Below are 15,659 nucleotides of genomic sequence, written 5' to 3' on the forward strand. Positions count from 1 at the left end.
TATCATATTGTTTAATAAATAATGCTATATAATTAAAATGATAATGACAGTGTGATTAACAAAAATGAAAGTTTAAATAACATTTTTCTTATTTTATCTCATTTTTTAAAGTATTTTTTGGACATTTACAGTGTAATTTTTATTTGTTCTTTAGATCTGCAGATAGCTGTGTATGTTTGATAATGTAACTTCTACCATTAATACAAATTTTAATGAAATTACGATATTATATATATATATATATAAAGCTTAAAAAACCAAACATTGTCAAACCAGTCATCACCTGAGCCCCATTACCCCTAAGGAAGCTGACACGTATGAAAACTTTGTCTACGTGGTTCTACAAGTAATTGCCACGGTGGCTATAGCTAGTGTGATTAACAAAAATGAAAGTGTAGATAATATTTTTCTTATTTTTTCTCATTTTTTAAAATATTTTTTGGACCTTTATAATGTAATTTTTATTTGCTCTTCAGACCTGTGGTATCTATTTTTCATATTTGTTCTTTGATATTAATATATATTTGATGATGTAACTCACTAATACAAATTTTTAATGAAATTACAATATTTTATATCTACCTTGTGAAAACAGCCAGATTTAATGCTTTCCTTTCCTCTTGCCACGTGGTTCCTTAATTATCTGACAAGTGGCAAGTAAAGTGTTTCTTACAAAGCTTCTCTTGACTGACCGAAGTCTTCTATTTCTTTTCCTTCTTTTGCCATTCCACCGTCTTCCTCTCAAATTGCATTGAAGCCTTTTCCTGCTCTCTCTACCACGCGCCTATTCTGAGCAAAATTCAGCACACCTATTCTGAGCAAGTCCCATCCCAACCGGCTATGCTACCAAACCCACCATCTCATCTCTTTGTGACTTCCTTCTTTAAGCCAACAGGTCAGCTGCTACTCCTGCAGCCGCTTGATTTGCTGATCATTCACATGGTCTTTGTACTTCAGAGCAGGAGAATTGGGTGCAGGTGAACTACTTTGCTTACACTAGCCGTTTTTCCCTCTTTCTCTGATATCCAATTAACCCGTTTCTGTATCGATTTCGTCTCATGTTGCCGAATTGTTGGAGCCTCACGTGATAGTTGTACTTCAAAGGAGTGAAATGGAGAATTTTTTTTTAGGTATGCCATTCTATTCTGATCAGCTTTGGTATTCAATTTTCCACCCAAATTATGCTTTCTATTCAACGTTCATCATCCGTATGATTACGATTACAAATATCTGCTTGGATGTGATTTTTCCCTTATTCCAGTTCTGCTGAGAAGTAGGATTCCTATTCACTTAGCCTGTACCTTTTATCTGTATTTGCACGTCTCTTTCTCTAATCACACTCTCATTCTAACCTTCGTTCACTCTGATTTTGGCTTTTTTCCCTCTTGATTCGGTATGTGATATTTCATATGGAAGTACAATTTTTTGTTATTTCCTTTTTGGTTTGAACATTTGTTTTTCTTCTTTTTATTTCCTTACCAGGGTTTAATGAATCTAAATTTTGTTCGAATATAGTGTTGATTTTTTTGTTGGATTTTCACAACAGATGAAGATCAGAAATAGGTGAATTTATTTTGTTCTCATTTTCGGCTGTGATGATACAATATTGTTGCCGTGAGTTGTGTTTCAGGCTTGATACTAACTGGATTTAAGCTGTATCTTGGCGAGGCAACTCAGATGGCATTTTGGAGTATATATTATTCCAGAACTGCAACTGAGTTTGCAGCCATGGTTGTGCTCTTCTTCTTCGCCTGCCATTGACAAACAAATTGGAGCTTTACTTTTAATTGTCAAAGTTCATTGTTTTTTTCATTTATTAGTCCAACGGTAGCTTAGTTTGTTCTCCGAAATTCTCGTACAAATTCAGTTCTACTTCAAGTATTATTACTCCCTGTTTTGATGCTGTCTTATCACTTATCTCAGGTATGTTATGATCCCTTACAATGATTGCTTATGTTATATTTGCTTCATTAACTCAAAACATGGTTTTAGTATGACACTGCCTTCAAGTGAATATATGAAATCTCATAAGCATGGCTATCAAATGTTTGATGAAATGTCTGTCTGAAACTTGGGATAATTGGTTCTTAGGTTGATTGCAAATGCAACAATAAATCGAGATGGTGTTTTTTGGATCTCTTGAGAAGGTTCTTTAAACAAAAGAATTGCTTCATTTGTGTTTCTATTGATATCTAAAACTAATAAATTAGCTTTATTTTGAATCAAATGTTGGTCATTTGATGGATTTTAGAGTAATCTAAGTGGTTCAACATTGTCACTCAACTTGCTGTCCAGATTCTTCTTCTTCTCTGCATTGAATTCACTGGTAAGTTTCAAAACTTATGTTAACTTAAAGGTCTTTTCCAATTTTTTCCTATTTTTTGAAAACTGAGTGTAGCGTAACATGATTGTTTTTTGCTTCTTTTTTGATGGCTTGATAATATCAAACTCTTAAGAAAAAGTTCCGAGCTCATTCAGGACCGCCAGCTCCCCAGGGCACTCCTTTTTTATATCTGAGAAGCACCCTCCGATGTAGCATTTTGGTGCTGTAGGATATGGGGTCACTGAAACAGGGAGGTTGTAGCCATCCACTATACTTACGTCGTAGAAACTCGGCTGCCTCTTGTCAACCTGCAACGTAAACTCTACTAGCGTCACAGGAGGAACGCCGATCACCCCGGCGCATTCGAGTCGTCCGTTGCAGTCGCCTGTTTCACAGGCTCGTCCGTCGTTGGAGTAGTCGAAATTGCAGCCTGTTCTGGCCCAGATGCGGCCACTCGAATCTCCTGGTGCCTGGAATTTCCGGAGTCTCCCGGATGGAAGATAGAAGCCACCGTTTGCTACGACTGGAAAGCCTTGGTTCGGGGCAGTGGCAGGCCATATGGGAAATGGGCACTTGTTGCTCACGTAAAATGTGCATGCTTCCACAACTCCACTACTGCCTATGGGTTACGTTAAACTATAAACGATGCAAAAGAAGAATGCTTTTTCATTTATTTGGTGAGTATCTGAATGAATTTTTGTTGTTATTGTAGGAGGCAACAAATTAAAACAAATCTTGCTACCATCAATTGAGTAATAGGTATTTCTTGCATCTTTTTAGCTGTTAGGTTATTCAAAAATGTTTTGTTTTATTCTTGCTGCTAATTGGAGAAATAAGTGAGTCACAGAAGAGTAATTTTTCTTATTTGGAATCTATAGGGCTATTTGTTGAGTTCAAATGCTTGTGCTCTTCTTTTAGCAAAGCTTTTATTAACTAATAATCTGAGCCTTAATTTTGATTGTCAAATTCAATTGTTGAATTATATTTAATAATTTGTATGTCTTGAGCTTGTGATTCAATTTTAGCTTTACTTCTGTAGCTTTGACTATTTTACTATTTTTCTTGCTATTTAATTGCCTACTCTATGATACTGACAAAAAATTCTCGGTACTTCTAATAATTTTTTGTCCCTGCTCTTTTCTTCCTTGTACTCCTGTAGATGTTAAAACTCTATTTTGAAGCTAGAGTTTTGAAATTAGCATGCTTAAGTTGCCAATAATTTTTAAATAATGACAATGCTAAATATGAGCAAATTTAATCTACTGAAAAACTGAGCATTTTCTTGTGAAAATAAAGTTGGGAAATGATTATTATTCTAAGGAAATGATTATTATTCTAAGTTCTAAGTCATTAGATTCTCTACCTAGACACTTTGTCCTTACCCGAGCATTCAAATGCAAGGTTAATATTTTTGTCCTTACCTGAGCGTTAAAATGCAAGGTTAATATTTAGAATGCAACCTTATTTATTCTTTTTATAAATTTTTAAAATTATTTATACTTTAAGGGAAAATAAATACCAAAATTGATATTTTTTGTCTAATGAGAGTATAAACATAATGAGAAGGGGTTTAAATGCTAGGTTAATTATTTACAAAGCATATATAAGTGCATCGCCTTTATTTAATTTTATAAACACTCTCCTTATTCCTTGGATTAGTGACAGGAAGAGATGAAAAATTGATAAAATTTTCATAATACATAGAGATTGGATAAGAGATGATTTAATTGATGGCACAAAAATAAAAACAAATATGCCAGTTATGAGCCTTATGTGTTTAGAAAGTAATTTCTTAGGTTTTTATTTGTCTAGGACTTATTGGAAAAAATATGTTAAAACTTATATTTTTACAGTGTGGGAAAAAATATTAAGATGTATAAATCATATCTCTAATTGATATTTAAAAAGGAATATGAAAAAATGATTTTTTGCAATAAGACTACATGTGTGTGCTAGGATTATTACAGTTTATACTCTGCTTTGGATTTTTTTCATTTATTTATCTATTTTTATGGCCTATTAGATGTAAGTTTCAATTTTGGTTATCATGAAGTGTTTATCCTCTTAGTTGTGTCTTGGAAAGTTTAGTTTTCTGACATGTTTTCTTGAACCTTTTATATTGAAAATTTATAAATCCTCACTAGATGTTGGACTCATTTTTGTGTATTTCATGAGGATGTCCCTTTTGTGTTTTTTTTTTGTACGTAGGGTTACTTCTTGACAGCAATCAATTAATCTCAATGGGCATTGGCTGTGATCAATTAACCACTTGTTCTTTTGTGCACCTTAATGGATCTCAATATGTGATCTTTTGTAATTGCAGCCTATGATTGCACTTTATATTAAGTATTTAGCAAGTCATCTCTTGTCTCTGTAAGACTAACTTGCACTTGAAGATGTTAAGCTATTTGTCAAACTACTTGCCAATCTTTTGTCATCTTCTCTTCTCTTTTGCAATGCTAATGATTTTTTTGTTTTGTTTAGTCTCATATTGTTAGCTGCATACTTGATTGGTAATTTATAATTTTAAGAATGCTATTTCGCAAACATTACTGTTAATCTTATTTTATATGACAATAGATTATAGGGGGCCTAGGCTGTGCTTAGCACAGCCGATAACCTCCTAGTATATAAAGAAAAAGCTTAAAAACCTAAACATTGTCAAACCAGTCATCACCTGAGCCCCATTACCCCCAAGGAAGTTGACACGTATGAAAACTTTGTCTACGTGGTTCTACAAGTAATTGCCACGGTGGCTACAGCTATGTGCATTGTACATTGGCATTTTGCCCAGGAAGGCCCCTACACACGCTTTGCATAAAAGTAGTAGACTGCCAAATGTCTTTTGATGGCACTCTCAATCTCTAACAAGTGGTTTTCATACGAGTACGATTATCACTTTTCATGCTGTCATACCTTATCATTTTTTAATAGTAATTCAACAATCTTGTAATTATAATTTACATGGTAAAAAAAAAAAAAGCCTCACAATGGAGAAAAAAGAATGGATAGGTTTGCAAACGACATTACAAAGTAAATCAAGAATAACCGAAAAACCAATTTTTCTTGAGAAATTTTCACTATAACATAAAAAGTTAATCTTTAGAAGAAATGAATTATATGTTCTAATTTTCATCAAAATTCTGCAAAAATACATGAGAAACAGATAAAATACTAACCTTTCGAGAATGAAAATTTAGAGCTGTGCATCCACTGCAGTGGTGACTAATATGTAAGAAGATTCTTCATATATAACTTTTTTTTCCATCAACCGTCTTTCTGTAAAAAATTTGCATTAAGTATGAAATTTTAAAGAGTTGCAAAAGTATTTAAAATCAGGAATTGAAAATATACTTAATATTTAAAAATCCTTATACTATATAAGATTGAGTTTTGGTCAAAGAATAGATTAAATTTCAACCGCATAGGTGGGGGCTTTCTGGAAATGTGAAATGTTGTGTATTAGTTTAAAAACTTTAAGTACAAGTTAAGGAAGCATGTATTTGGGTATGTTTACTGAAATGACTCCATTTTAATATATTTAAAGTTGTCATTGATGAACCATCTGGGTATTGATGGAATGTGTAATTAGTGTGCAACCGTTTTTGCATTTTCTACAACTCATATATGCTTGTGTGTTTGTGTAATTACCGGAATATCCCTTAACTACCAATAATTCCCATTTTCAGCTGCATATAACCGTTTGAGATGTTGCTTTGTCTAAACCGTTTGAGATGTTGCTTTGTCTAAAACGTTTGAATGACAATCGGATTTAGGAAATGAGCCAACGATTTCTCTATCAATGGTAGGAACTCATTTCTCTATCATTTATAATCTGCATTTATGAGCCACAAACATTGATCAGTTTATTCCCTTTCAGTTTCAGGAGTTAAGTTTTCCCTTTTTGCCTTGTCTACAACGATTTGCCTTATCGTTTTCTCTTCCATCCGAGCTCAACTCTGAAATTACCTATTATTTCGTCATTAATTACACCCAATTCAATTGCCGAACCATTGGTATGTTAATGCCTAAACAGTTGATTATCAGTTTCTCCCTGTTCGCATTCTAGAATTGGGATAATTCTACCTGGCTTCATACTAATCAGCTCAGAATGCTCTTCAGCCCCAGCTACTCCTGGTGGTTCAGCATGAGGTTAGATTTCACCCCCCCTTCCTCAATTTTTCAGTTCCTCCCTTAATTTTGTCGGTGTGTTCTTAGTACCTACAATTAGCGACTCTTATCGTGTTGCCTAGTTACAAGATAACATTTTTCACTTTGCCTAACCCCAATTGGTCTGGGTTGGTTATAATCTTATAGGTTTGGAGCAACTGCAAGAAAAAACTCTCGGTGGGGATTCTAGAATAAGATTAGCTTTCTATGTTATTCTGCCTTATGCATTATTAACGACCTTCAATTTGATACAGTTTTATTGGAACACTGTGTGAATTGATTGATTATATCGTTTATCTTTTCATACTAATTTTTATTTCTTCTCACAATGTATTATTGTTTGTTCAATAAAAAAACTTCCTTGTCCACAGGCACCAAACACTCGCGCGATGCGGGGGCACTCTTCCCTAGTAAAGAAAATAGAATTAACGAGAGAGTTGGGAAAACTATTGGCTGGTAATATATAATTTTCAAACCAGGGAAACATTAACTTTATGATGTATAATATATTGGTACTTTGTGTTGGAAACCGCCATTTATTGTATAGTTTGCCAAGAAACTTGTATATATGAACATCCGATGCAACTTCAGAACGCGGGACAATTTGAAAACCGTTCTCATTTCTTCTTGAATGAACTGTGAATTAATTGCAGACACTTTCGACAAACTAGAGAAAATGGCAGCAGATATGGTTAGTAAAACAGCAACAAAGGCAGCCAAGAGGCTAGCAAAGGCAGGGAGTTTGCCCAACCGAGCCTATGTAACGTTCTTGGCTGGCGACGGAGACTACTGGAAAGGCGTTGTTGGTTTGGTTAAAGGGTTGAGAAAAGCAAAATCTGCAAACCCTCTTGTGGTGGCACTCCTGCCGGACATGCCCCAGGATCACCGCAACAAATTGATCAACCAGGGCCGCATAGCTCGTGAGATTGAGCCGGTTGCGTCTCCACCTGAGGGTCAAGACAAGTTTGCTTGGGCGTACTATGCTATTAACTACTCCAAGCTTCGCATGTGGGAGGTTAAACTGACATGGATACACCATACTTGTTGGAATTTCATATACCACATTGAAAAAATGAATAAAAGAAAAATTCATCCTTTTTAACCCAAGTTGTGTTGTGTCCATGGATGGATATTGCCCTCCAAATCCCTTAAAAAATTGGAAAAATTTTCAAGTGTCTCTTTCACAAATTAAACCTATCGTCTTGTAGAAATTTTGAAAAACTGTGATCTTGAATCTAAAGTTTCCATGTATATCTAGTTCGTTCCCTCAAAGTGAATTTTTTGGTTCCTTTTATCTCTTCCCCCGCCCCTTTCCCCAAAATTTTGGTAATTATCAGCTATTGGTTATACATTTGAGAAAAAAAGGACCGAGTTAGATGGTAATCTTTTCTTGTCATTTCATTTTTCTTAAAAAAGGTTGGAATTTTGATGTTGTTTTTGTTGTTTGTGGAGCATAGCAAGATGGTGTATTTGGACGCGGACGTTCAAGTGTTTAACAATAGGGATAATTTCAGAAACCTCCTATGAGGTTTTTGATAATTTCACTTGACTCCCCTGAGATTTCAATAATTATATAGACCTCCCTTGGTCTAATCAAATGACTAAAATGTCCTCCACTTAATAGTTAATTCTTACAGGGACATTTAAAACCGAAAAATACTTCTTATTATTCTACTTCTCATTTCCTAATCTCAAAAAATAATTTTTATCAATTTTCTAATTTTCATCTCTTCCTCCCTCCCTCCTTCCCTTCTCCTTTCATATTCTTCTCTCTTTTTCTCCTACAACTGCTTCTTCCTCTCATCAAATATCGCGTTCCATTATTAAAAACCACACCACTATTAATTTTTTACCATTTTCAAAATTTATTTGTATTTTTTGTTTTCCTGTGTCTTTTTTACTATAAAAATTTTAGGCCATTTCTCTTTTTTTTTTTCCAATAGATTTACTCTTTACAAATGTCACAGCCAATTGATGTTACCAAATTAACAAGGAACAGACTGTGGTTTTAATTTTCAAACTAGGAAAAGATGAAAAAGGAGGCAATGATATAGGGAAAAAAAATGAAATTGAGAGTTGGAACATAAAGAAGTGACTATTATGTTTGTTAAGCAAAAAAGTCTAGCAATTACTCATTGGTTCTCTCTTTTATTTACCTATTGATTGTGATTTTACTATGAAGGTAGAATTTTATCTCTATTTCTAAGAGTGCTAGATCAATGATGAATTATGTTTTTAGGGACATGGGGGCATTTCTTAGTTTAGTATTGGTAGTGGTGGTAGTGAGTTGCATTAGACAAGAATTAACAAGTAATGAATATTGAAATGAGTTGAAATCGCTGGACTTTGTTTGTTTTAGTGAGTATGACACGTACAAAAAATTAAAGATTAAAATCTTGTTTTGTTTTGTCTTTTCTTCGAAGAAGGGTATTTTAGGATATTTGTGAAAAATTATAGGCTATTGGGTCTATATTGTTACATAAACCTTAAAAGTAAAGGGGTAAGTATAATTTTTGAAACTTAAGGGGAGCTCTCTGTAATTGCTAAAAACCTCAAGGGAGGTTTCCTAAATTATCCCTTAACAATATAGATGACCTATTTGACTTGCCAGATGGCTACGTATGCTGTGATGGACTGCTTCTGTGAGATGTGTCTCGAGCCATGCGCGGACAAAGTTAAGTTGCCGAAACGGCTGGGGCCTGAACCCAAATACACTATTTCAATGCTGGGGTGTTTGTTTTTGAGCCCAGTTTGCCCACCTATGCTGATCTTCTCAAAACTCTTCAAGTCACCCCTCCCACTGCATTTGCTGAGCAGGTAGATTCCACCTTGGATATATGGGACAGTGAAAAAAAAAAAAAAACTTTTTTGGTTTAACTTGTTACATGATATATGTTAACCTTTTGATTTAAAGAAAGTGTCCACTACAATTAACTTAAAGAGAAATCAAGAATCCAGAAATTCTTGTTAAGCATAGGGACTCGATCATATCCATGCATAGCAAGTACCATACATAGCGTTTTATTAAGTAGATTGCCACAAAATACATTTACAAACTACAATCTGAGGCGATCAATTATGGATTTTTTTTTCCCTTTTTAATTACTATTTCGGTTGCAGGACCTTTTGAACATGTTTTCTAAGGATGTATGCAAGATTATTGCCCCTCATTACAACTTCTTGGTGGCTATGTTGTGGCAGCACCCGGAGGGCATCGACCTTGACAGCGTTAAAGTTTGCTAAAGTTCTTCTCTTTAATTATCGCTGGGAGAGGTTGTCTCTGTATGATTTCAGTGAGTGGTCTAGTGGTATATATCTACATCTAAGTAATCTTTTCCTTTCTGTGGTAAAGATAATTCCAAAATAAAACCAAACAATTCAAAATAGTCTTCTGACTCTGAAAATTTATCTAACAAAAAAGTAACATGTGTAGAGAAGCATCACTATAAAGCTTTAATTTCCAAAGCTAGTCTTGTTTGGATTGCGATTTTATGTTATAAAATTTTTATGTTTTTCGTGAATGTATTTTTCAATCATATTTTTATTCTATATACGTTAAATCGCTACAGTATATTTTTCTATAAAAAAAAATTCTAAAAATAGTAATCCAAACAGGGATGATGGATACATAATACCTCATTAACCTTTTCGTATATATAGTTGATCAAAATTCAAGTTTTTAGTTTTACAATGTTCAAGTCGATGAATTTTTGGTGAAGACTTATTAGTCTATATGCCAAGAAATTCATTCAGTATACCTTCTTTTGTAGCCCTCCAAAAAAAAAAAAAATCACTCCAAAGCTCTCCGAGGAGCTACTGTGCACCGAAAACTACCAAAGATTCCCTAGAGTCAAAGACTTGAAAAACATTAGCTTTGTTGTCAACCGACGACGGTGGGGGCGGCAAGGAGTACCCCATGGCAGTTGAGAGCAAAACCAGGATAAGATACCTGTCAAAACTTTCACCATATATATAGATTTTTCTTGTCTTAGCGTTCTTATGAGTCATCCCATTTAACAAATCCACGAACAAACAGACGACGTCTGCTATCAAACGATCCCACCGCTTCGTCAGAACTGACATTTTTCCCGCTATTCATCTGCAACGTGGAACATCTACTCCAGTCCAGTCCACTCCATCTATCGGTACTAGCTTTGGGATGAACTTAAGCTGCTAACCGTCTCTAGTCGGTGACGTTGCACCCTAGTCTTTTTTTTTTTTTTCCATACGGTATTCAATTATATTGATTTCAAAAGTTATAGAATTACGAACAAAAACTCGAGTTAACTTTACAGTCAGTGTACTTAACACTGAAGAAATAAGATTTTCTCATCTAGTGTGATATTTAAAGAATGAGTGTTAATTTTAGAGTTTATATGATTCTTATCGTTTTTAACTAAATAAAAAGGGCACATTTGAAGCAACGCTTGAACAATATCTTTCACCCTTTCTCAATCCATTGTATTTTATTCGTTCACCCTTTTCTCTTTCTTTCTTCTTCGCATGGCATTAGCTTGAATCATATAGTTAACCATTTCATCTCTAAAAGTCACCCCATTTTAAATGTGCAACGGCTCATCCATAAACCATGTAAATCAATAAGATGACTAAGCTGCCTAAGATTTTACAAGCAAGATACCAACATGATATCATGTCATACAATAACTCTACTTGCAGGATGAAAATCCCAATGCTTAAACTTGAAGCTAATGTATATCTTCAATTCATGAAGTAAATCACCATATAATAAATCTATCATTTCATCTCCAAAACCCCCCACACTGTTTATTTCTCTTCCATCGATAGTGTTCTAGCAATTGCATGACATCTTTGTTTGCAAATGACTCACGATATTGATAGCGTCAAAGTTGCCACCACAACTAAGGGCACCGCCAGAAGAAGCGTACGTAGAGGGTGGAACAAATTAATGGTTCTTGAAGCTTTGCCTAATATGTGACATTCTTGGCTGGCGATGGTGACTACGTGAAAGGTTCTGTTGGATTGGCAAAGGGGTAATTGCTTAATCCGTGAGATTGAGCCAGTGTATCCACCTGATCAGAATGACAAACAATTTGCTAGGGAAGAATTTGGCGTCAGTTACTCCAAACTTCAATTTCATCATATATGCTTTAACGTTCACTAAGTATGGAAATTGTCATACAAATTATGAATAGGGAGCAAGTTTTGCATAGATGCATATTTGGGTGGTTAACTTGCACTGTGTTTAAACTTTTAGGGAGGGAATTGCTGTGTCATGGCTAAGGCTCTTTATCCCATGAATTCGCAGGATTTCTTGAACGTCTTCTTTAGAGAGGTTCGCCAGCCCTTTCCTCCGCTGCATGTGCAATTTCTTCATGCTGATGTGGTGGCCACACCCTGAAAGAATCAACCTTAATGTTGCCCAAGTTCTTCATTACTGCGCAGCAGACTTAGTTAAACCTTTGGAGATTCACCAAGGAAGAGATAGAAGACTTGTGAAGACAAGAAGATGCCGATCAAAAAGTGGTGGGAAATTTACAATGATGAAACGCTGGATTCTGAAAATAATATTAGTATTGATTCTGTGGATAGCAAAGCTGAGGCCAACCATTTCATGGCAGCACTCTTAGAGGCAGGCATTGTTCAGTACACATATGCCGAGCTTTGTACATACTCTGGAAGCCAGAAAAGTTCTTTGTTTTGTTTTTGTACATTTATTTATTTATTTTTCCCTATTTCCGGTGAAGACTTTGATGAGGACTTGAATCAATCGGACGGTTAATTCTTTGAGGATATTCATGTGTAGCTAAGGCCTGAGAAAAGAAAGATGCATTAATTGATTAAGGTATTGTGCGTTGGGTTGATGGCATCCTAGCTCGCACTCATATCTAGTTTCAGATAATCAAATATGAGGGATGAGAGAGCAACACAGCCTTTACTATAGATGATCCATTTGAAAACTCAAAAGCAACACAGCGTTTAGTACAGATAATTGAAGAATGATGGCTAATTAGCAGTGAACTGTTGCTCCACTTGAGTGTTAGTCAAGAAAGAACAAATCTCCTCATTGTCATGTCAGGGTAATAAATAAGAGTAAATCTTATATGCACTGATAGTATATACATTATTACGATTGGATGCACGATACATATGCAAAATTTGAGTTTTAAATTTAAATTTGGATTATATGTCATACATCCAATGATAAAAATGTATACACTGTCAGTGTACAGAAAATTAATTCAATAAAGAACTATTAATTACTCAAACTTATGTCATGAAAGAAGTATATCAGTATCACCCCATTGTCAGTACAAAAAAGGACATAAAGGGTTCACTTACAAGTATTATAATTACGATTGACGATGGAAATGATCTGCAAGTACATCCAAGAATTATAATGAAGCTTCAAAACTGAAGGGTTATATTATAAAGATCAATGGAAATCTCAGAACTAAAAAAATCTCTAATAAAGAATGGAAAAAATACAACAAAATGTTTCAACAAATATACCGACAATCTTGCATAATGGTTTTGATTTTTGGATCTTTCCACATTGTCAACCAATATTAAATCTCCATGGCTTTTTGAAGCTACAATTGTCATGAATGCAACGGTAAGGTTTAATATTTGGACTTTCAAACTTTTCCTTTTTCCTTTTTCCCTTTTCACTATTTAGAATAGCAATCTTGGGAAAAAAATTTACTCCTTTCATCTCATTTTGATAGTCTTGATTTTTTTCACACAATTTTTAAAAAAAAATTAGTTAATTTTATTAGAAAAGTAAATCTAGTCTACTATTTTTCTAAAATATCGATACATTAATAATTTGATAGTATAACTAACCATTATATCTTTACATTGCTTACAACAACAATATTGATGGAAAGTTAACATCATCTAAGACAATGAATCAAAACAATTAATGAACGAGATAGGTTATATCACTGATAATGAAGTGCATTAAATTAGGAATGAAAACGAAAAATAAGATCATCAAAGTGGACGGAAGGAAGGAGTACAACACAATCTACAATTGCAATAGACAAACAAACAGTGGCAAGAATCAATCAACTACTCTACATCCTCGGTTTGATTCTCTCCCTTGCTATGTGCTCTAACACTGTAAGTTTTTCTTCCTTGAATTCTCTCTAAGTAAAAACATTCTTCCTCTTCTTCTTCTTCTTTATTTTTTTTTTGGATTTTCCCATCCAATGTCCATCTAGATGCTATTCCTTTCATCCAATTCTCTTAAGGTTTGTTACTAAATTATTGTTCTGAAAATTCTTCATGCTGTTTAATTACTCAGTGATATCAGAATTGTGGTGTATTGCAAGTGTTAGTGCTCCGGATGATAAGCTACAGGATTTCTTGGATTATTCATGCGGCCAATTCGACTGTAGTGGGATAAATGCTGGTGGTATATGTTACGAGCCTAACACATTAAGAAATCATGCATCCTATGCCCTTGATCTCTATTATAGAATTCATGGCGTTTGCAGTCCAGAAATTGGCACTCCTGTAGTTACTGATCCATGTATCTATCTTCTGCCCTCTTCATCTCTTAAGATTTTAAGGCATAAAAAAAAAAGAAGCTGTGAAAAAGAAACGAGATGGGTTTTTTTTTCTTTAAATTATAATACAAGAATGCTGTCGAAAATGAATTATAAGCTTCGAAAAAAATTCACATATTTGCTATTTTATTGACTAGAACGTTTAATGGATGCTTTGATGCAGCTTATGGACCCTGCCATTACCCATAATCGGAGATGTTGCAATCAGAATTCAAGAAAGTTTGATGCAAGGGAAAGACAATTTGTGACAAGAATTGATGCATTGTTTTGCATGTCAACTCTACCCAAAATTAGATGGAAGTTTCAAATCATTATGACTGTTGAATTTCGTCTGATAGCTATCATTTGTGTGACATGAAATTAATTGTTCGTTGAAATTTATTGAGTAATTGATTTCTTTGATGATTAAAGAGTTTGAGATGGAAGATTGAACCGCTTTAATTGGGTTGATGGCAATTGAATACTAATGTGATTTTTTAAGTAGCATTATTTTAGAAATACGTGTAGATACCAAAGTAGTCTAAGGAAAAACAAAATTAATTCTTGCCCCCCTATAATTAGGCAAAATTTGCCTAAAGGGGCCATGTCTGGGGCTGGGCCTGACATAGTTCATAGTTAGCCGACAACTATATGAGAGCAGCAAAGTGAGTCACTAAATAGTACAGAGCTAAACACAGCCCACCACCGTCAAGAGCCTTGTCTGTCTAACGTTAAGAAAGCTCAAGTTTAACTTTCAAAATACACCCAAATCCCTTTAATTATTAAGCATTTAAATTTATAAATTACCAATTAAAAAATCACATTTTAAACACTATAATAATTTGTGATTTATAAATTTAAATACCTTCTAAATAATTTAAATCAGTGAAGGGATTCGAGGGAATTTCAAATTTTTCGTCAAATCCCTCGATCCGCACGATTATTTTTAGTGCCCGCCTTCTATATGTTTGAAATAAGTAATAGTTCGAGGAGTGAAGAGCTTCTTCATTTCCTTAGGCGTTAGATGAACAGGTTATCACCAACGTATCTTCTTCTTTTTCTCTTTATTTGGTTGGCGGGGAGCTCTTTAGTAATAACGCATTGGAGGGGTAAAATTTTTCTTGGAGTACATTTCTTGGGCACGCAACTAAAAGCGAAAGAAAGAAAGGAATCAAATCAATCTTTGGAGCTAGCTAGAAAAAAGGAAATGAATATATTCGAGAGACATCTTGAGGTACCTTTACTTCAGTGTCGGCTACAAAAGCTCATACCATAAACGAGGACAAATTTTCGATTCTTTGTAGCAATAATTTTGCAACCAACGCTTGGTTTAGCCTACACCAGAATAATATTTCTTTTTCTCTTTTTTTTGACAAAAAAAGTTTGAATGGACTCGATTTCGATAACTACTATGAACCAGATCATGCTTCCGCAATCATAAATCGTTTATGGGGTTTTTATATCGTCCATCAACACAATTCCCTTATTAGCAACGAATTCAAACACACGATATTTTATAAAAAATTGATTCGTTCTTATCAATTGAACCAATTTGTATTGACAGAAAAATATTTCCCTGATCGTTGAAGAATATGCATTGCAGATTCTAGGTATACTTGAAAGATTTTAGCACC

General features: G+C 34.3%; 1 pseudogene; it reads left to right on the forward strand.

Moving 5' to 3' along the window:
* The first annotated feature begins 705 nt into the window (after positions 1-705).
* Positions 706-12,265, forward strand: LOC113729464 (galactinol synthase 2-like; annotated as a pseudogene).
* Positions 12,266-15,659: the final 3,394 nt, after the last annotated feature.

Source organism: Coffea arabica, chromosome 2e (assembly GCF_036785885.1).
Source record: "Coffea arabica cultivar ET-39 chromosome 2e, Coffea Arabica ET-39 HiFi, whole genome shotgun sequence".
NCBI lineage: Eukaryota > Viridiplantae > Streptophyta > Magnoliopsida > Gentianales > Rubiaceae > Coffea > Coffea arabica.